Source organism: Passer montanus, unplaced genomic scaffold (genome assembly GCF_014805655.1).
Source record: "Passer montanus isolate IOZ18808 unplaced genomic scaffold, ASM1480565v1 scaffold12, whole genome shotgun sequence".
NCBI classification, from domain to species: Eukaryota; Metazoa; Chordata; class Aves; order Passeriformes; family Passeridae; genus Passer; species Passer montanus.
This window is the reverse complement of record NW_024358722.1, coordinates 11,103,139-11,126,625: the sequence shown is the minus strand read 5'-3', so window position 1 is coordinate 11,126,625 and position 23,487 is coordinate 11,103,139. Positions and strand designations below refer to the sequence as shown.

The 23,487-nt window shown below is 39.5% G+C and overlaps 1 long non-coding RNA gene across 1 annotated transcript; it reads left to right on the top strand.

Moving 5' to 3' along the window:
* The first annotated feature begins 8,216 nt into the window (after positions 1-8,216).
* On the top strand, positions 8,217-16,105 carry LOC120496895. The gene is made up of 4 exons (XR_005626373.1): positions 8,217-8,345; positions 14,693-14,766; positions 15,121-15,201; positions 16,012-16,105. It is a non-coding gene; the product is annotated as an uncharacterized LOC120496895 (long non-coding RNA).
* Positions 16,106-23,487: the final 7,382 nt, after the last annotated feature.

The window sequence follows — 23,487 nt, the reverse complement described above, 5'->3', positions numbered from 1 at the left end:
TGTAGCCCTATATCTATGCAAGTAGCAAAACACTGTAAAGAATATAACAATTTCTAGATTAATGCTTTTACCCAATTACCCAGGTTTTGTAATATGGACACTCAATTAGTAGTGACTACAGCCTGAAGACCAATCTGAACATGGAAAAATCAGGAGCTATGTGGCCTATTGGGATATCAACTTGTGGGTATTTTACATATCCTCAAGTTTTCCTCATGTTCAACAGAAGAGAATGTGAGTATGTGAAGATGTGTGCTTCTAATCTGTAGAAATTCTTACTTGTTAAAGTAATTGTTGTCAGTGCTTTTGTAACGGGTCTGAAGTGACCAGCTGGAGTAAGATCAGTCATGTGCTGGACCTAATGCCTGTAGAATGCAAGATAAGTCTTCCTTGCTGATTCAAAAGTTGGGATTGCTCTGCAGAAAAGCTTATAGGAAGAAGCTAGTCTGGGAACCAGGTATTTAATATTTTCTTTTTTAAATCTTCTGTTGTGGCCTTTTGAAGACAATATTAGATGATTCAAAGAAACACTGTGGGAAACTTAATAAACCTTGTGTTTAGATCTTGATTCAAGGGGCTTCCAGGACAGTCCCTTTGCTCAATGAATGCTTGATGAACCAAGCTGAAAGGCATTCAATAATCTCAGCACTTTATAGGGTTGGTCCTTAACTGTGACAGGTGGAAGCTGAGAGGCAAAAAGTAGAGAGGTGGGCAAAATTTCCACACTAAAGATCCAGAAGTGGTGCAGTAAATATGCAATATGTTACTCCTCCCATCCCTCTTCGAAGAGTTGTCTGGAGTTGTAGTTCTGTAGGGATTTTGAAGGGGTGGTCGCCACAGGAGGGAAGGAGCTATCTATTGAACAAGTCTGCACCTCAGTGCTGTGTCTGCCTTGTGTGCCCAGGCTCTGGCTGAGGGAGCTGCCTGCCTGCTATGACATCAGCCCTGTGCAGGACCTCCCTGCACGGGCCAGCAGGGCAGGACTGGTCCACGCACAGACAGCACTGTCTGGCTGTGTCTGCATCATTTGTCATGCTAGACCCCATGGAAGAGATTGAAGGATTCTGTGACACATCTTTTCCCCAGCTGTGCTTAGGGAACAGTGGTTGGGGTGGTGTTGCATTGTCAGGGTTATCAGGAAGATAAATGTAGAAAGAAAACGCATCATTGCAAAGATGGAGATTTGGAGTCAGGGCTCTTGGCTCTGTCCTTGATCCTACCAATATATGAGTACATATTATGAACCAAAGTTATGGAAGAAATGGGGATTCCTTGCTGCCCTGAAGTGTTGGGTCTGTATTTCTGACAACACTCAGGAAGGGAACTCAGCACCACGTAATCCTAGAGACCTCCTCTGCTCCACAGCAGCTCTCAGGCTCACTCGCTGTGCTATGCAAGTTAACCCCCACAGAGGGATATGAAATTGGAGCTCCTTTGGTTTGTTTGAACATAAGACACCTACAGCTCTGTCTTCACTACCAGCCCTGAAGTCCCAACCTGACTGAACACCAGTCAGCAAATGTGTTGCCAGTGGGGTTCCTGCTCTAACTGGACCAGACCTCAGACTCCACAGGCGCCCTCTTGCAATGGGGTGTGCTTCCTGTTTTGTGGTGCTGGTCCTTTCTACAGGCAAAGTCTATGGGAAAGGGTGTGAGTGGCAAGGCTTTGGGTGGGGGCAGGCGGCTGTAAATCCTGTAGGTTTGCATTTTAGATTTTGAGAAATTAGTAGAAAGGCAACTGCCATCTCCAGTTTCATTAGGGTGATGCTCCCTGGAACACCCTTGGCATTTGACTTTGTTTACAGGTCACTGTAATGAGAAAGTTCACTTCCTTTCATTGCACGTGTTGCTTTGGATATCTGAATATATTTATTCAGAAATGCCTGACATAGCTGATAAAGAAAACACCATGATAGATTTTAGTAAAATAAATGAGTCTAATAGCCAACAGGCAAAGTGACATCTCTGTGTGGGAATCTGGTTCCTACAACTTCTAATTTCTGCATTTAGGGTCTTGCTTATCTTTTTTTGTCATTTAAGATAATTTGGTACCTTTTAACTGAATTTAAAAAAAAAGCTCTTTATTGTTATGCTCTGCATAGTAAAGCATACTTAAGCAGTAAGGTACAGAAATCTGTACCTTGAGAGAGTATCATGTTGTGCTGAGACTTTTGAGAGATTAGCTTTTGAAGAACCTCTTTGTTTTTATTCTGAATATGATCCAGTCCTGGGAATTTAATTTGCTTCTCTAGATCATTATGTTTGCATGTTTTCTTATCAAAGGAGGCATAAGTTTAGGGCATGAGCCTGTAAATCTGTTTTCACATAATTTATTTAAAGTCACATAGTTAGTACTGGTACAGTGGAAGGATTCTGTTTATCTTTTAACTCTACAGTGACATTTAGTCCTTTCAACATAGTTTTCATTCTTAGAGGTCAGGGCATACTCTACACTATGATTTTCCAGTTTGTGAATAGAACTCATGTAAATTTTGTTTTCTTTCTGCTTATTTTCTCTCTGTTCTGCATCTCCTTACAGTGCCCTTCATCCAATGAAGTCAAGTTGCCAAGTTGCCTGTTGTAATGCAGGCAACTTTTCTTGGGTTTATGCAGGATAGTCTTGGCTGGACAGAGGAGCAGAAGTTTAGCAGCCCCTTTAAGCTGCCTGGTTTTTCTCTGAAGCCAGCCAACCTCCCATGTTCAGGGGCCAAATTATAATGCTTTTGTTCAAAGACTATTCTCATCCATGTTCCACAAAGAACTCTGAAGAGTTTGTTTTTGTGTTGTGATCCCTTAACAGTTGATGAGGTTTGTGAGTGACTTTTTTTATCTTTCTGACTATTCCTATGGAATACTTTGTGGGATTTGCAGAGGTAAGTTTCCAATTTCCTTCTCCTTCCTTCTATTAACACTGAATATTGCAGGGAGTGAGTACAGCTCTGTTCAGAGCCACAGTCTGTAAGAAACCATCTTGTGCTGGTGTGTGGTGGCAGCCAGGGAACACTACTCATATTTAGGACTGATCCCTGTGGGGATGGACAAAGAGCCTGATTCTCCTTGCACAAGCTGAAGCAAATTTTGACTTCAAAGGGAGTGGAGGGAACAGGACCAGTCAGTTTTGAAAGTGGATTTGAAAGTTGTGTCTAGATAATTTGGATGCCCTTCTGTTTTACAGCTTTCAGCCTTAAGAGATGAGAAGTAGAATGATTCCTTAAGGTCTTCAGCTTCCACATCCATGTCCTGCTGATATAATTGGGGAATGAGCTCATGAGTCAAAACTAGTAAATGTGGCCTCTGAGGGTGAGTGTAGCTGTGATTTCTTAAGCATTTATATCCTACTGGGAAACTCTTGGACAAAAAACCGAAAAGGCTTCCTATTGCCAAAGGCTTAAAAACTGTGTTTAAAAGGGGCTTCCTCCAGGTTCCTAAAGGCAGCTATCAAAGCGTGGCTTTGTGCAGAGAGCACAATATACTTCATTTGTACCCAAACACAGTTGCTCCTCCGTGGCAGCAGCAGCATGGCAGAGTGCAGGCCGTTCCTAAAGGCAGCTATCAAAGCGTGGCTTTGTGCAGAGAGCACAATATACTTCACTTGTGCCCAAACGCAGTTGCTCCCTCGTGGCAGCAGGAGCAGCATGGCAGAGTGCAGGCCAGTGCTTCCCGGTGAGCCTGGTCACCGTGGTGCTGCTCTTCCCTGAACAAGCAGCTCTCAGGTGCTCTCTGGGCAGGCTGCTTTTAGGGAAGCTTAGTGTTAAGAGTGGGATTGCATTATAGCTATGGGGAATGAAGTGCCAAGGTTTCTGTTGGATATGGTCTACTGAGCTCTGACATAAGCACGCAAGTATCTTGCTTGGAGCAAGAGGGATTGTGCAGCTTTTGGCCTGGGTCTGAAACCCAAATTTTCATAATTTTGGAAGCAACCACAGTTCCTGCTAGTATCAACAGGAGATGCAGGCAGTGGTGTGAGTAGCAAGACCTAATCCAAGCTGGATACTCTTGATTTCAACTCGCAGTTGAAAATACTGCTTCTGCTGTCTCTCAGTGTCTCTTGACGGTGTGGGGTGCTGTCAGGCTTGGCTGGTTGACATTTGCCAGCGTTTTCAAGACCCCTCAGAAGTTTAAACAACTGTACATTACTGTTGTTATTAACAACCATAAGGTATTTATTTTATTATGACTTGGGCAGTATTTCATTCAGAGAAGCTCAACTCATCTTCTAATATTTATGAGTTATGGTTTGGTTCCTTGCCAGTCAATTTTCCAAAAACTCATTGCTCTCAATCTTACTTTGCTCAGTGAGACAGTCTGAGCTCTTCTGGCTTTGGAAGCAGTGGATGTAAACATGTAACATTTCATCTCACAAATGGCATCATTTTTGCAGTGCCAAGGTCTGGTTCATCTCTGTGTTTTGGGTTATGCTGCCATAACCCCATTTATTTCAACACAGCTGATCTGCAGTAATGCAGCTGAAAGTCAAAGAAGTTGGCCAAAATGCCTGTAGGCTGCTACAAAGGGTTAAAAGTAATACAGAAATATGACTCAGCCTCTCAGATGACAAAAACTCCTTTGCTGCATTAAAGTTACATGACTGGGACACTGGGATCCATCTTCATTTCTTGCATATTTTATTGTATTTAAAATAATGATTAAGGGAGAGTTGGAGAGTAAGGTAGAAAATACAGCATGCTTGAATCATTAAGAGACAGAAGAGATTCGCAAAAATCCTTTGCATCCCCAAACCCATTTCTTACCTGTTGTACAGAAACACAAGCTGCAGTTTCTTTAAAATCCACTGCCAAGAGGACAAAATGTTGCTTTCTTTCACTTTTTACACCCTCCCCCCCATATTCTCACTTTCTGATTAGTCTTGTTGTTTCTTTATGAACAAACCTGACTAAATATCCACCCTCAACACTTTACAGATGCTGTTTAATTTTTTCTGAGTTCTTTTCCTGGTGAGCTTCTTTATTGTCTGTATTGTTACAGACAGAATCAAATTCAAGCTTATTCCCTGTTTTCTTTTCAAAATAGAATCAGGATGATGATTTATTACTTGTATGATGTTAGGTCTAAAAGCCCTTTCCTGGGCTCTTACTCAGTTGTTCCACGAGCTGTATAAAACCAGAGCAAAGGCAATGTGTGTGCTATTTTATACTTTTAAACTGATTCTTCTAGAAAAGCAGAATTTCTACTTACCTATGAGACAAATTCTCTTCTGCTCAACTCCATTAGCTGTATAACAGGACTGAAAAATCTGACCATTATCATTTAATCGTAGATGCTCTTCATGCTGTCCTTGATAACTGCAACAGGGAGAAGGAATTAGAGCTTGCCTGTTATAAGAGGTTGCATTTCAGAGGATAACTTGATATTCAATTTTTCATGAAAAAGACACTTTTTATGTCTTAGTTATTTACCTTGTAGCAAATCTGGGATCATCAAGAAGCCTGATGTCCTGCTTAGGTAAGTTCATGATTCACAGGAGACTGAAAGTCTGGGCGTTGGGATGTCACAAGAAGATTTTGAAGGGGCTTAAACATGATCCAATTTAGTAAATATTTTTGTATTTTTGACACCTAGCATTCTAAGGCATAATTAATTTTTAATCTAGCTGCTCTTGCTTGCATAGATCTTCCCAGTTATTTGGAAGAATTTTCTACTGATAATCTTTTCTGCCAATATATAAAAACAAATACTGGAAGACAGCAGAGCTCCTAGAGAGCCATCTTGCTTATATAGCTGCTGCTTCCCTGGGTATCTGCCACTGCCTCCAGGGAGCAGGATGCAATGAAACTGTAGACGCTCCTTTGAGGGATTCTCACTGAGCTGTTGACAAGTTCTTCATGGGCTGTGGACAATATACCACTATGCACTTGTGTCACACCACAGGGCCTCCCATTGACGCTTATCCTTTTCGTTTGGCCTCTGACCTCCGCTGCTTGCCACTTAGGGAAGCAGCAGTTCAGAAAGGAAAGCAAAAGTCAGACCAAAGTAGCTTTCATCTACCTTGGATAGCCTCGCTTGTACTTCTTGCTGGTTTTCAAATAGTGCTCGTAATTAATGCAGATCGTGTATATTTCCCCCCATTTTGAAATGAAATCCATTCTTGAGTATAAATGGACAAAACAGCATTGTTTCACTGCTACCCACATATGTGAATTTTCACCCTGACATCATTATTATTTTTAAATTTTTTATTTTTTTGCATATCAGAGGTAATCCAGAACTAACCCCAGAGAGTTAAAAAATGTGCAAATGCAAATTCACAGGTTTAGTCTCTCTGCAGTGTGTGACTTTCACATGTTAGTGATCTGTGCTTGGGCTTACCAAACTGAAGGCCAAATGTAATATAAAAGTACAGTTTAGACAATTCATGCAACAATGATTTTTAATGTAATCTTCTCATTCATCTGAGTAGTTAAAACATTCCCTTACAATTGGTCATTATATGAATGCCAATATTTAAGTCTGGACTGGAAGTAATTATATTACTCTGCATCCTGACTGTAGAGCTACAGCCCCCCAACTCTTCACTTGGTGATGCCAAATAATAACTTCAGTAGCCTCCAAGTCCATTAATTGAATTACAGGAGTGCTGAAAACCCTGTCGTTATCTGGGGTTCTGTGGTGTTGAGGTGTTGTACAAAATCAGAATGAAAAACCACCTTTTATGATGTGTGGGTTGGAAAACAACCCACAAAGCCTCCTCCATTCCTCTGCTCAATGCCCAGTAGCTGCTTTCCCCCTCCCACTGGTTCTGGAAGTGGTCATCAAATGAAAGGGTAGAGCTAGAGGGAGGGAAGTGGGTGATTTAATTAGAGATCTAAGGGGTCATTTTTTCCCCCCCCAGCATGTAGTATTGTTGTAACTCAGCACTTATTGATGTGTGATGATTACAGACAGCCAAGAAACTGGCCTACACACTCTCTCCTAGACTTATGATGGCGGACACAGGACCCTTTGATTTCAAGAATGAACAGTTTACCCTCTTTTTTTTACACTTAAACTGATCTAGAGGAAAAATTAAATGAAAATAAAATTAGATGACACATACAGGAAGGACAGCCTGAAAAACAAAGCAAATGTTAAAAATTGGCAGTGTTCATTTACAAAATAAGGTAAAGCTTTGTTGAAAATATATCCAAGAGATTCAGAAGTATAGATTTTATCAAAAGTCAGCAAGATTTAAATTCTAAGCCCCATATAGAGTTAGCAGTATTTTCTCTGGTGTTTATACTTCAGTTTAGCAAAGATAAAAATAATCTAAAATGTTTAATTTTGAATTTTAAGATGCAGAATTTAGGAAATTACTAATTTAGTTTTAAATATGTTTACTGACTAAATCTTTAGTTTTGATCAGAGGTTTCACAGTTTTAGCTGGTGGTCTTCAGATATTACTTGCAAAACTATGCTTTCATTCCTTCAAGAAAGAAAATAAGTTTCTGACCCTTAATAGGCTGAAAGAGCTCATGTTTAGAAACTGTCTTGTAAATGAGAGTGGAGGGATTAATCAATGATTAATGGATAATCAACGGTTATATGAATATATTTTAATACTTGCTTTTGGCAGGACCAATACATTAAGTGAGAATCAAACCCAAAGTTTCTTAGTGATGATTAAGCATCGAGACACTAGTGGTGAAAGGAAGCTACTGGATATCCTAATGATTTAAGGTAATCGAGTTACCTTCTTTTGCTGCTTCATTTCATGAGGCTAGGAACAGTGGAGCATAGCCGAACATTTAAATCCTTTTCCCTGCCCCACAATAAATTAGGAAGGTGATTCCTGCTTAAAATAGATAGACAATTATCAGACCACTAAGGCAACCAGTTGTAGCTTCATTCACACTGGTTCTCCATGGATGCCAAGAGTTTGCAGGTTTGAGGCCAGTATTTATAACTCCAATCTACTGCATAGCTCTTTTTCATGTCTTGATTCTTAACAGGTGCTCTCCTCCTGCCCAGTCTCTGCTGACTGTGAAAGCAATTGAAGGTATTATGGTTAGACACTAAATATATCACAAAGATTAACTTGATAAATGATCAATTCTGGCCTCATGCTTGAAATTTAAGTCAATTGTCTGGATGAAATGTGTAAATCCCGGTATAACAGACATTTATCTCTCTCCAGACTTTTCATTGCTCTGCACAAGATGAAAGCCAGCGAGTGGATAATTTTTTCTGGAGGTGATGCTGTGTTTTTTTCTTCCACTAGGAATAATTTCCTGGGATGTGGTGTCCAGCTGTGTGTATGCGTGATACACTGAAAATAAGGGACATGGCTACTTTGGAGAGTGTTTCCAGTGGTGAAGCTCTGAACGGCATGAGATCTGATAGATATCACAGGTAGAAAATGGAATCTTGCCTCCCGGGCATAGTCCCCAGTGTCCTTCTGGTCACACCCCTGTTCTTAGGGTTTGTCCCTGGCAAGAGAAATGGGAGTATTTATCCTCCGTAACAGCCTGCAGGCATTGTGCTGCATATGTTTTAGTGGGAATATTTTCTTTTTCTCTTACCTCTTTGACTTCCTTTCTCTCTTGATCCTAGCTTCTCCCCTTCTTTTGCCTTTTCTGGAGGGGCTGTACATTTTCAAAGTTTAAGGCTTTATTTTTTCCCTGTTATTCCCTAAATGGCATGGCTGAAGTGTTACAGGCCAGTCATCAAAGTGTCTTTAAAAAGGGAATTGTCAGGGACTCATATATGTTTGAACTATACGTCTTTGCATAGTGATTTTCAAGGGTTATCAGAGGAAAATATGCGTTGCTTTGACAGTGGTCCCATCACAAGTTCTTATCTTCAGGAATTCAACCTCCTACTTTTACAGCCTATTCATAGTCCCTTTGGAAATTTTAAACACAGCATGTTAGGATGTTGGTTAACAGCAAATAAACCTGTGTGCTGACCTGCCCATGTGCTAATAATAAGTCATGAGTCTGCTTTTTAAGAAACTCTGTCACAAATGGTGGTTGAAAAAATAAATGAAAGGCCAGATTCCTACAGATAAGACCATCCAGATGGAACTGCTAGGGGATAGGTTAATGAGTTGGCTCTGTAGCCTTGACAGTCTTCTTTCAAAAAAAAAGGGGCACGTGTTGTTCAGACAAGCCCATGGCCTCTGTTTTCCAAAAGTGAAATTTACCATGGAGTGAAGGGCCAGTGAAAGGTCTCTGCCTCGAGCTCACATGGGATTGGAAGAACAGATAAGGCTTGTGCTGGTGAACCTCATTTTTAGGGAGCAAACTGGCCCTTTTTGGGGGGTTCCTGAAGAGTAACTGAGCCTAGGCATGAACATTTTGTGTGGGCTTTTGGTACACTCCTGGTCCTTAAGGATTTCCAAAGAGACCTGCATTTATGGCTTAGGGAGATTCATGGTTACCTTGCTCATACCTTTACATGAGTTCCACAGAGGCTGCATGTATGGGAAATACGCCATTATTTTTTGCAAGAATCGAATGGTTTTAATTTTTAACTTCATTTTTTTTTTTGTTATATCACTAGAGTAATTAGTTCCACTTTTCCATAATACTAATCAGTTCAGTATTTTCTGAAAGGACTTTTTGTATTGCAGAAATTATTTCCATTTGCATGGAATGTTGGATTTGCCTAAAGTAAGAAATTATATTTTTTGCCAGTAGATAGCCCAGATATTTGGTACCTTTTTTTGGGGTGTTGGGAGGTGGTTAGAGGGTAACACTAAAAACCCCCAATTATCTGCAACTATTATATCTTTTGCAACAACATTTTGGTTTTTGGTATGTGGTGGCTGTTGCTTTATTTTTGGCCAAAACCAGCGTGGATAGCAACAGCTGAACTCCTTGGTCTTGGGAGTTGCTTCCTCTTTTGGCTGATGGACAATTTGCAGAGCTAGTTCCATGATTTCTAGTGTCTCAAGAGTGCTTTAGAGTTTCACAGCAGGAGATTTGTAAAAGGGAAAGGAATGGTGTACAGGGAATTAAAAGGTCTGTAAAACTAGAGGCTTACTCTCCTGCGAGGAGTGATCTTGTCTAAATCAATAAACGTCCATGGTCTGTGTTTTTCAGCTCTGATTGTTAGGATTGTGAGTTCAGTCAGTGCATGCTGAGCAGAGCCAATATTGACTTAATAACACCAAAAAATGTATTTACAGCTATTTGTCCAAATTCTGAATAACTGTTCCTTTTGTTCTCTGTCCGTTGCTATTCCTGAACCATAATGCAAACAGATTTTGGCTCTGAGTCCAGTGAAGTATTTCTAAGCATGCTTAAGTCCAGGCACATGACTACTCCAGCAAACATTTGGAAGACTTTCTTAAGAAGAAAGGCTTAAAGAAAAGCACACACTTAAAGGGTTTGCTAACTGCAAGTTTTGTTTTTCCTGAGTATTTAGGAGAACAATATTTTTAGTGTGCCACGCACAATAAAAGATGCTCCTGAATAAAGATTGTATTACCTGTCATTAATTTCTGTTATTCCATATCATCATTATCTGTGTTTCTGCTGAAACACAGATATGTTTATCTAGAACAAAATATTGCATTAAAGGGGCATCTGTGAAAAGTTGCACTGTGAAATGCAAGTGGTCAGAAACAATGGCTGAACAAAAAATCTGAGACGTCCAAGATTTCTTTTGCAGAAATGCTATGTAAATACACGGGGTAAAGAAAGAAGGAAATATTGCTAATGAATAAGAAAGGAGGAGTGAAGTGGCTCTGTGTCTATTTTTACTGCTAAAGGGTATCTTTTTACTGCAGCTTAACTGGTGCCTGCTGAGTCTTGTCCTGCAAGGTCCTACAGGCACTGCAGAAGCCACATGGTAGCTGAGCAGGCTCAACTCTCTCACAGACAGCCCTGGCTGCCTTTGCCCACCCTGATCTCTTAGAAAAACTGTAGTCCTCAGCCTCTGCTAAGGGGGATAGCTAACATTTAATACTATAAAGTTATGCAACTACCAAAGTAGTATTGGCAGTGAACAAAAAAACCCTATTTGCATTTATAATGATTATGAAATTGGTTCTAATTCCAGGGTAGCAGTTAGGGAAATGGAATTCAGAGACATTAGGCAAAGATGCAGTCCCAGTTGAATTTTTCATTTTTAAAAGTTAGAACATGAAACTGAAAACCAACTGTCTGGTTATGAGGAGGACATGTTCTTTATGAGCTGTTCGCTTACATTTTCTGATGATTCATCTCCTGTGGAAATCCTTTGCCATGCCTTATAGACTAAAATATCATTCTGAAGATAGAGGCAGGATTCAAGCAGTACCATTCTCCCCAGATATCTTCTGATGAGGTGTCAGCTTCCTTTTGGCAGAGTCTGCAGGATAGATAAGGGACTGTGGCTACAGGCACAAAGGGCTTTTATGACAAGGTGAGAAAGAGAAAGTTTCAGATTAGCAGGAATTTGTATCTTTATTGTGCTTTTAACTTCAGTTTCAAATCTTAAAACAGATTTTTGCTGGTACATGAACTCGGTGAACTAATGTCCTATTGCATTTTAATTTCATCACTCTGAGTCTCTGACTTCAAAGCCTGCTCTAAGTCTAGAGAAAAGTTTGCAATCTGCTTGATTTGGCCATAGAAATGTGGATTTCTTGTATGTGGTTACAAAACAGGGGGAGCTCTTGAAATTCATCAGCCATGACTAAAAATATTCTATGTGTTTGGGAAGAACCATTGTATTTGCACGTGGATGCAGAATAATCTTACCCAATTTACTGTTGAAGTGAGGATTACTAATTTTAAAGGAAACAAATAGAAATCTCAGAGGTAGACTAACTGAAAATAAAATTAAGTATAACAGTAAAACAAATATAAAAAAGCATGCAGGATGTATGTCTATCTTCTCTCCTTTCTACCATATTTGTCTTATTCTATCATTTTATTAATACAAAAACTTTTTAGATTTGCAAGTCTTGCCCACAAATACATGTTTTGGAGCTTTAAAATGATGACCTGTTAAGAGTTCACTTTAAGCCTGAGGGATAGATCACATTCCATGAAATTGTTAAGACTGTCCATCAGATCAGAGGGAAACCTAAGATCTCACCACTTAGGAATCACATTCAGCATTTTGTGTGGCCATCCTTTGATATAAAAGTCAGTGGTGTGTGAATTCAATTATTTCACATACATAAAACTTTCCAAATCTCTCCTGAGTTCACATGTTTCAGATATATCCATATCTGTTAAGTTACTTTGGGGAGTGTCAACTGTACTTTGATTTTGTGGGAAATTAGATCAAAAATAAATAATATTTGGTTCATTGGAAAAGGACAGTTAGAGGGAGTAGCTGGTGAAAATTAAGGTGGTAGGTTTTAAATTCTCTAGGCTGTTGAAATAATCCATGTACACCAAGAAAATTGTGTTATTTCTAGCATTGCACTGTATAGAAACTGCAGAGCAGAAATTGGCAAAGGATATTAAGGTACCTGGGGTTTTGTCCTGAATATTTATCAGAAGTGATAAGAAATTCAGGTCACATTCATCTTCATGAGAAACCAGATGTGTCCAAATGTAGCTCCTGATGTGTCAGATGTAGCACTTGATTCAGGTAATAAGCCAGGTGCAATTACTGTTCTTGTGGTGGCCCATCAGATCTATCAGTCCATTCTCATTTACAGTGGGGTTCTCTGTCTAGTAACCATAATTTGATCTCTGGTGCTTTGGGAGAACTTTCACAACAAGGCAGGCAGTGGCCAATACTGAACATTCCTGGATTATGGTTCTGGATATGCATATCAGTCCACAGACCCATCTTCATCAGAATCCACAAAGGTACATCAGTGATGTAGTGCTAAAAGTTGCCACTTCTTTTTGTGGACCAGGAGGACTGCTGGGGACTCAAATGTTTTTTCAAAGAAAAATATTTAAAAACATAAAAATAGATGCAGTACCTAACTTTAGGAGCTTATCTCAAAAGTCCTGGTAGTCCATATTTGGGCAAAGTAAGTATCAAGGTCTTTGCAGATTTGGTGATGTGAAGGCTGCTGGATAAGCATGTGGCTCCTTTTCCCTTACTCAACAGCAATTTGTTTACGTCTGCTCTATCTCACTATACTCATTCAATGGCAGATGAGCATATAAACAATCCTAGGTTGGTCTAAACCAACAGCATCTATCAAGAGTCTGGCCCTGTCTGCTCACTGGCACTCTCTGAATTTCTCTAACTTTTCCTTTTCTGTGTACTACATGAAGTCTCTTCTCATATCTGCGGAAGCAGATTTATTGGCAGTAAAAATGTCCATTTAAATTGAAAGTTCAGTTATTTACTTTCTAGTAGTGAATAGTCTTCAATAAATCAGTCTTTCTTTGTCTTTCCTATAATTATTTATTGTTTACATTCCTGTAACAGACATATCTCCTGTAAAGCCTTTCAGCTTTAATCCACCAAAGCAGGGAAAATGTGATGTTGAAGTGCAACTGAGGCAAAGGAGCAGCTAGACCTCCTGAATTTTATTTCCCATTGATGGATGAGGGGCTGCCCTATATGATGTTGTCTGTTAGAAAAAGCAGTTTTCACTTGCTTTTTGAGGCAAGAATTATTGTCTCTTTCAAGGGGTTCTGAGGGCCTGGGAGAGAAGGACGAGGGTCCCTGAGAGGGATGTGTGGCTGCTGCCATTGAGACAGTGGCAAATAGTAGGCAGTGTACTGCATTAAAAATGCTGTATACCTCCTAGACAGTAAGGAATATCTTGCATCAAAACCCAAATGCCCAACTGTAACCCAGACACCTTTGTGTTTCTAAAACATGGAAGTGTCTTCTGGGAGGAAGATTTAGGTCTTTGGCCACAGCTGAACAGCCTGTCCCTTGGAGTGCTCTGTCATGGTGTGGGGATGATGAATTGTGGCCCTCAGGTAGAATGTAGATTACATTTATTTTGTATGATTTCTGATCCCTTGGAGTGCTCTGTCATGGTGTGGGGATGATGAATCCCATGAACTCAGGGATGATTTGTGGCCCTCAGGTAGAATGTAAATTACATTTATTTTGTATGATTTCTGGTTTGTACATTGGAGATGGTAACTCTGTGACAATATAGGCATTTATGATGTGATTGAGGTGCCATCTTATTTAACCCTATTTAACCCTGGTGATGTCTTGGGTGACTTTATCCCTTTGGTAGATGTTTCACCTCTTTGTCTACACTTAGTTACTATTTCTCCTGCTGAGAACCATTCAAGTGCACCACTGACTGCAAGTGCCTGACTAAGCATTTTCTAAAGAAAAGCAGGATAAGTCTGTAACATCGGTTGCAAAATGTACTTATCAGCGTGTGCTGTGGTATGGTAGGTACTCTGTGTCACACGTGGCAAGAATCCCTGATCTGTCCCTGCAGCTATTCCTTATGTTGAAATTGCTTTCAAATCCAGTGTTATTTCTGTCTTTAATTTTGGCAGCAGGGTTGGCAAGTTTAAATTTTGAGAGTTGGGGAATGAGAGAGCGACGGAAGTGATTCTTGAAGGGATCCGAAAGGACAGGCTAGCTGGAAGCAGGCAGGACTGCTCTGAGGCAGAGGAAGGTGAAATCCTACATGGAGCCCAGATGTCCCTCCCCCATACTTTCATCTCCCCTACCCTATAAGCTTCTCGTCAGAGCCGACCTCTTCCTGCTGGAGGACGTCTGAGGTGATTCCTTTCAGGGGCTGTCAGCGCTCCTCCCGTAACTGCCCTGCGGAGATGCTGTTGAGTGACACGAAACACTTTTTCTCCTGACAGGATTAGCAAGCCATCTCTCCACACTGCCCAGCTTCCCCTCCGCCTCCACCAGCTCTCTCCATGTGGCCAATGAGGTATGCTTGTGTCTTGAATGACCAAATAGCATTGGGTCACTTCTCTCACATTTGCTACTGAGAGAGGAACTTAGAGAAAACTTTCACTCTTCATGCAGCTCCATTTTTGGAACAAGAACAGGATCTGTTAGTCTATATCCATTTCTTTTATGCCTCTCCATTTCTATCTTGTGGAAGCATAGGGATTGTCAAATGTTATGCCTAGCCTGTGGTCCTTCCAGATGCAATCCTGCTCTGTCCACAGTCTTCTCATCAGGTGTTCTGTAGGAGTGAAAAGATGATTGTGGTGGTTAGCCTATCCCAGCGGAAATACCATGACTAATCTCTGGTAATTGAAAACTTTCCTTCCTTTAGGGGAAGATGCATGATGAAACTTTGCCAGTGGAACTTCCAGAATGAGGATTTTTATCCAGGATGTTCATTTTGACACCCCAGGTAACAATGTAAGACAGCCAGGGAGATGTTTTTCAGGCACTCCATTATGTGATGAGTCTCACCATTAGCTGGGGGGCCAGGGGGGGGATCAAGAAACTAATAGTAACTTGCCTCTCCCAAGCTAATGCTTGGTGGTTATCCCATTCTTCATTGGGTGGTTATGCTTTTCTTCATTGTCCCCAACTGGTTTGTCTTTGTTGGGTGACTCAAACAGATCTTCTCTTTGATTCACTGCTTTCCCCTCATCAAAAAGCTTACTCTACCTCTTTTGGAATGGCTGTTTTTGTTAACTCATGCTAACTAAAGCATGGCAGCCAGGTCTTAATCTTGCCCCAAATTTAAATGTATACTTTTCTTTTTGCAAAAATATTTATACAAATATGTATAAAAAAAGACATTTTTCCTCCAATTGCATATAGTACAGAGAAAAAAGGAGCACAATTTTTCTTCATTTCATATGTAGTGTTGTTAGTACATATTCAGCTAAGTATGTATTCAAATAATTCATTCAGATTGTAGTAAGCATGTGTATTGAAATCAGTGTTGGGTCTGTTATGGGCTGAATATGGTTCTGCACATTTACTGTATTATATTACTACATTACAATATGCTGTCATGTTCAAATCTCTGAATTTATTAAGCAGGATGTAATGTGCCAGATCCTTACAAATTTCTTAGTGTTTTGATACTTGTTCTTGGCAGAATTATCATTAACATAGCAAGCCAAATGACCCTTGCACTAGATTTTCCAAGCAGATGTCGATTAGCAAGAAACTAATCTCAGTTTATCTCAAATTATTCTCCTTTCAGATGGTTATTCAATCCCTGAAGTATGGGATGATCCATATTCACATTATCCCAAGGGAAGCTCTTTGGAAGAACTGTGACCTCTTTGCACTTGAAGGTTAGAGGAAAACATTTTTTTCCAACTCTTTACAATTCTGCTTCCATAGGTTGCCAACTCTACTAATCTTTTTGCCAAGGAAATATTTTTGCCCTGTTACTTTCCCTCCTATTCTACCTCTATTTTGTCTTGTTCAGGGCTGTTTCTAGGGAAGAGGACTGGTTTTGTTCTCTAAAGCAATCTTTCCTTGCAACAGCCACTCAAGTATTATGGTCTTACCATGACTTGATTCTTTTGGAAACACTGAAGTGTGAAAAGGAGCACTTGAATCCCATGGTGATGAGCAGGCATAAAAACACTTAGGTAGATCAAAAAGACTGAGTTGCTGAGTTTTGTGGCTTCTGTTTGGATTTTTTATTTCATTTAACTTGCAGTGTCAACAGAGCCAAAACTCTGAAAGGCATTCCAGACAGGAAAAGCCAGTGGGTAAATGACCTGAAACTGTTTTTGCGCTGTTCTTTAAAAGTGACTCTTTTTATTGTTTGTAAGGCAATGGCTGCAGACAACTTTAGCTGGTTGTTATTAGCTGGTGCAGTGCTGAGGATTCCTACTGCATAGCGCCATTTCATGTAAAACTAGAAAATCCCAGAAAACTCTCATTTCAGACTTGAAGTTTTGGTTTTCCTATGGTAGGAATTTGTTTTGTCACAGGGACTTTTCATCAGACACTTGAAATCAATTATGAAACATGCTGAAAGGCCTTTGAGTTCTTCAGAGAATCCTGATTATTTTCCTGACACAAGCTTCTTATATTGTCTAAGCAGCATCACTAGGAAAGATGGAATAGTTGTCTGGTATGCAACAATAATGCCATAAAAAGGAATGAGAAAGGCAAAAGCATTATAAACCTACAAAGAAAACCACATGTAGAATGACCTCTCTTGATCTTTTCTATCAAGGAACCAAGTATGTGTCTTAATGTCCAAATCTAGATAAATTTAATCTATATGCTGTCTACAATATTCCCTCTAGGGAATGCAATGCCAAGCGAGCACACTGTGTTCTCACACTAAAATCTTCCATCAGCATTGCTGTGGGTTGTCAGGCAGTCTCTTTGCTGCTCTAGCCTAGAAAAGAGGCCAAAGTTCAAGAGTTTCATTAATTCCTTCAGGAAGAGAGGAAAGTAAAAACATGTATTTTCATTGATTGTCCTTGTTTCATAGTTTGTCCAGACATCCAACTCACTTGGTTGTCTCTTTCTTTTGCCCCTTCCCGCCTTTTCCCCTTCTAGAAATAAAGGGGTTATAGAATTTTAATATCAGAAATGAAGACACTTAAATAATTCCATACTCAAGTTTTTGCTTTAAATTTCTTGTCCTTCATTAGTTTATCTGATAATAATTTTCAAGCATAAGCTCTTTGTTTGATTGTGGTTCTTTACCCACTGAAATTTTACAAATTTTCTTTTCCTAGTAGTCACTGAACAAAGACTGTTTCAGGAATGCTGGCTGCTTTGCAGAGCCCTGGCTGTATGAGATAGCTCCTTCTCTCTCAGAAAATGCAACCTCACGTAGCATAGAGCAATTAAACTGTTGGGAAATCTGAGAAACCCTGTGGTCACAGGAGATGCAATCCTACATCGGCTGCAAAACTCCCTGCCAGATGAAATAAAAATAGCTATTAATTTTGTTGTGTTATGAGCTAGGAGCGCATACAGGAGCCAAGCTCCAAAGCCATCCCTTTGTATGGGCTTTCCCTGAAATGTAAATGCACTCATGCTGTCAAATAGAAACAGAGGCAACGATGTTAATACTAGACACTGCTGTCACACTTGCAAAATCTGGAAAAAATGCTTTGTCTGAGGCTGATGTGTACCAGTTTGAGAGCCCCACTGGAAACTCAGAGATCACATTCACTGTGGTAATTCATAGCTCACCCTTACAAATGCACACAAGTTACAGCATCGAGGGCAAAGAGATGAAAGAAGGGCTGGACTAGAAGTATGGAGGAGAGCAATAGATTACCTTGGTTAACTTGGTAGTTCAGGAGTTCATGAGAAGTTTGTGACTGCTGTTCTTTGTTTTTCTTCTGCAGAGCAATTTCCCCTGTCCTCTTCCGCCTCTTTCATGTTATTTATTTTCTAGTAACACCGACCTTCTGCACTGAAGAACTCTCCTACGTGAAAGGATTTTTCTTCAGTTCACATTTTGTAAATATATTTTCTCGCTGGTTTTTCTGGCTTGTGCATAAAACCATATTTTACATTTTACGTAAATTCTTTAAAAGTGCATTACTTGAAAACCTACATTCCCTTGTTTTCATTAAGATCTGAATTAATCTCTTAAGTCAGATTCAAAAATAAAGCTGGGCCTCATAAGTCACTTAGGTGCTCTTCAGACTTACTTTTAGGGTAAATCCTGCTAGTATTTTTTTCCCTGCGTTTTGTTTACAATGATAATCTAATGTTCAGCCAATGCTTGGCTGTGGAACAACAGAGTTGTGAGATGACCAAGCTCATTTCCTGAGCTGCATCTTTTTGTTTTCATAAGAACTCTTTATTTAACATTTCATTTAAGAAGCCTTGTGGACTATCTCTTGATTAGATTCTGTGTGTTTCCTGCCACTTGCATGAACTGAGAAATGTAGCCTTAAAGCCAGAGCCAATATAAATATTTTTTCACAGAGTGATGTAACAACCAGCTTTCTGTTTCATGAAATTCAGACTTGTTAAGAACTCTGAAACTTTCCTCCATTTTTGGAAGAAAAGTTCTGAAAAATCATTTCAGTTGGGCATTTATCTAAGTGAAGAAGCTGGGGATTTAGCATTGTAGAAAACTACTGCAGAGACACTGTCAGAAAATAAGCGGTTAAATTTTCTGAAGGAAGATTGGGATATCAATGTTCTTAGCATTACGTTAAAAAGTGGCCTAGGAAAACCTGTGTACAATTCACTGAACTGTCTGTAAGGTGAGAGTCCCCTTGTATTATTTGTTCACTGTTTTGTATATTCACTGCTAGGCAGACAAGTTATAAAAACCTTCATCTAATCTGCCTTGGAGCCAAAATCAACTAAAACTTTCCCCTCCTTGAATAATTTTTGGATTTAACTGCTGATTTGTGGGGCTAACTTTGTAGGCCCATAGTCTGCTCTTAGGCTTCATAGTGGAATCTGGACTGACTTCACATGAATGAGGTTACTCTGCAGATATCCTTGTCTGAGACCCGCAGCTAGTCCAGAACAAGAGTGTCATGGTAGGTATTTCTGGAGAACATGAAAAAGAAATTGTGGATCATGGTAACATCTAGACCAAGAGAAGAAAGTGGAAGTTTGTGCTATAGGCATAGTTTTGGGGAAGAGGCCAGCTGAGATAGTCAAGACTAACGATTGTCACCATGGGATATGCCCCTGAGAGGTTCAGCCAAAGGACTTGAATGTTGGAAGTTTTTCAGGTTTTTTTCCCCTTAACCAATGTAAGATTAATTTATAGTATTTGGGCAGGGGGAAGTTAGGAGATGGGGTCAAATTGATGGCAAGCTGCCAAAATCTTCTTAACTTCTTTATCAAAAGAAAAATAAACTTTAATCTGCTTTTCTGATGTCTTTGAGTGTGAAAATGGGTGTGTTGCAAAACAAATGTATAAACTGCTCCGTAGCAATGAATTTGAAATTCTTAAAGTTTATGGGACATTATGAAACCTGTAGTTATGTATGTTAACAATTGCTAAGTTTTACTAGCTTTGCTTGAGTTCACTTTAAAAAAAAGGAAAAAATCTCGGAGACTTGCCACTGCTCTTAGTTTCCAATGGTCAATGTCCAAACGCTGCTTGGATTTCTCTGCTGATTGTTTTGATTTGCTTCTCAAAGGCCGACATGTAATTCACTCAGTCTGGTTCCTGAGTGTGATTATGATTTTTATAGTGCTATCTCCCTGTCTCAGTCTTTGTAGGTTTTTTTGATTAGTGTAGGGCCATTGCAGCTTGGCTTTCTCTTGTGGGCTTTCAGTGAGATGTGCCAGGTCTGCAGAATGGTAATAATTTTTTCCCTTCTGTCTGATTGTTGTGTAGCTGCATTTATTCAAGTACGCCAAAGCTCCCAAAATATCCTAATTTACTATTTGGTAATCATTGTCCTTATAAGTTCCCCAGTTACTGAATTTGCCTGTATTTTCTTTCCACTCTCATAAAACTATTTTTATAAGACACTGTTAAATAAGACCCCCTTTTTAGTCACTTTGGTTTTGCTGGACTTTAAATGGTAGCTTTAAATTTTGTCAGGTGCATTTCTGCATCAAGCAGAATGTGTTTGCTTGGACAAAACCAGCACCATATTTGAACATTTTTTCAGAGTAATGAAAAGGAAAAATGTACCCGGTTTCATGTATATTTTAATTCTTAATTATTAAAAAGATAAAAAAGTATTTATAGCCACATGCTTTGAATCAGATACCTGACAAAGCCAGAGGTTTGAGCATTTCGGCCAGAAATATGTCTTTTGACAACCCCCTTGAAGAATTTTACCTTATTTGATGAAATTATCACCTTTTTGAGAAATCCAAATTGAATTATTTAAAAAATATTTTAGCTTATAAAGTCTCAATTATATGGAGCACTGACTTTTTTCTGGATGCTGAAAATGTCTGCTTTGCTCAGCTGTTACCAGTGTGGTGTCTTCTTTGATACTATGTGGTAAAATGCTTTTGGATATTGGCTTTTGAAGCTACCAGTACTGTTAAAAATACTGAGAAGTCAACTCCCAATTCTGAGATTTTAAGTAAGGATGGTAAACAAAGCAGAAGAAAAGAAGCCCTGTGTCACATGAAGACACTTTCTCTTCACTCATGGTGAGATGACTCATGGTGGATGGGGCAGGGTCCAGTTGTGAAAGATTGCCAGCAGCCATGCTGTTGATGGTTCTGTCATGTAACAAGTACCCTGGAAAGACTGAAGGAAAACACTGGAAAAGCACAGATAAGGATTTTCCTAAATGTTAAGTTTGTCATGGGTAAACCAGCTTGACATGGGGAATTTTGGTTATATTAATTTATTGCAAATTAACACAGAATTTTAATTGCTGGTTCAGTTGTGATGCTCTACCAATAAGCTTCAGTTTTGAGGTGTTCAACAGCAATGCTGGAGTAAGCAGGACCTTGTGGAGACCAGCCCTGGACCTCCTTCAAACAGAGTCCCTCCATTCCCTGGCTACCCACACCCTGCCGTTTAGGTCCAGCAGAAATTTAGGAGCATTTCCTAACTTTGAGTGTAGGTGAGCATAGCCTGAAACCTGAGCCTTGCAGAGCTCATTCAGATTTGGTCCACTGGGTAGAGAGCTGGATCTTGTGTTTCTCTGCTCCAGGGAACTTTGCTTCACTGAATTTTTAATGCTTTTCTGCAAAAGCTACAATTAAAGTTTTGAGGAGAAAAAGAGACATCAGATATATTTTCCAACATTTTCTGGTTCTGGGACTGAAAAGCTGCTGCAGCTAATTTATCCCTCTAAACATTACACACTGCTATTGAAAACATGCAGAGAGAAGTGGAATGGAAGTGTCCAATAAAAACATGAGCTTAATGGAAGATTTAAGAATACAAAACTTTTGGAAACAATGTTGAATATTATAATGTTTTCATCCTACAACACTGTTATGTTGATTTTTAAATGCACTTCTAATGAAAATAGTATCCCAGCTTACAGCTGAACTGCAGTCAGCTCCCTTTGTGCAAAACACCAATTGATATGGATGAATTATGCCAGCAAGAAATAAAGATAGAATATGTTATTTGAAAACCATGCTTGTCAGATAAAAGGGGGAATAAATTATTATGTACCTTTGAAAAAAAAAATACATTAAAGATACAAACAGTGAAGAGAAAAGCATTGGGTGAAGAAATACAGTTAAAAGAGCACATCTGTTTCAAATTCTTATTTGGGGCAAAAGATCCCCACATATGTTTTTATTTTAAATTTGCATGTGTGTTGTTATCCTTGTGTTAACTATTAGGTAAATAAACGTATTGAGAATCCATTTTTCAGTGAAGTTTGGTTAGGAATATTTGTACACACTGTATGAGAGATAATTTGAAAGCTAATTGAAGCTTTGTGAAGAACCAATTTCCCACATGTCCCTTAACTTTTAATACCTGCCTTTCATGTATTAGTACTGATCAAAGGCATTTATTTATTTTGGAAATGAAATAAGTTTCCCCTTTGGTTTGTGTTTTTGACATGCTTTACTAGAGAGCAGCATAACACAGAACTATGTCACAGCTACAGCTGTAGCAAGAGCTGAACTGTAGTGGAAACTCATTTGGTTGTGTTTAATGAGAATCATGTATTGAGCTGTGATTGGTTTAGATAGTGATTTTAGACACACTAAAAGTGAAGTCATAAATGTTCCATTGAATAGATAGGGGGATCTCGTGCTAATAAACTTAGCTGTTTGGGCACAAGTAGGAGAAATTCCAGTGCCATTGAAATCTTTGGTAAAAACTATCAGTTTCCTTCAGTGGAACTTGAGTTTTACCCTGCAGCCCTTGTGAGGGTCTCTCTGTCTCAGACAGCGTCTTTATAAAGATTTGTGGTGAAAAAGTATTCCCTTTATGTTGCAAAGTCCATGTCATTAGAAAAACTACTGCTTGGGCAGAACATCCTCTCCTGCTTTTGTCATCAAATCAAAGCACCTAACTCAGGAACCTTAACCCTTTCCAAGGCAAAGACAGAGAGAAGGCAATTTATCCCACCTGGGACCCGATTTATCCTCTGGGTGTGATTCGGGAGGGAGCTGCCTTGTACTTGCCCAGGTGGGAGAAGCTGGGAGCTTCCCTGGGGAGCGTGAGGTGCTGGGGTGGTCCAGGGAGCATTGTTAGGCTCTGTCACAGGCACTCTGAGGAACAGTTGCAGGAATATCACAAAATAAAAGTCAAGGGGACATTTCAAGTTACTCCTAAAGTATCTTGGCAACATAAATTCACCTTCTGATGTTGGCTAGGGGAGAACACAGGTGAGAAAGAGTTTTTACTGTATTTTGCAGGAGCTAGAAATGCATTTGCTCTTTGAATGAAAATGACTTAATGGACTAATTATGCTCTCTTCTTCACTGCAGAAAAGTTAGTGATTCAATATCATTGCCTCTGCCACTTTATTGCTCCAAGAAATAGTAATAAAAACTAGCAATAGAGTCATTACAGAACTCTATTAAAACCATCACTGTGCCTCTAACTGCTGCAAGTAAAGAAAAAGACTTCTGGGCCAAAGTTTTCTGTCCAAGATTTTTGCCCTCTGTAGAGACGAAGGAGACTAAAAAAGAAATCCCTGTCTGTAGTTCTTGCCAAATAGGCATGGCTTCAGTGTTTGGAGAGTCCCTCTCGGGAGATCAGGAATGGTTCGATGTAGAGAGATTTGCAGAGGCTTAAAACTTATAATGAAACTATTATCTTTGCTCTCTC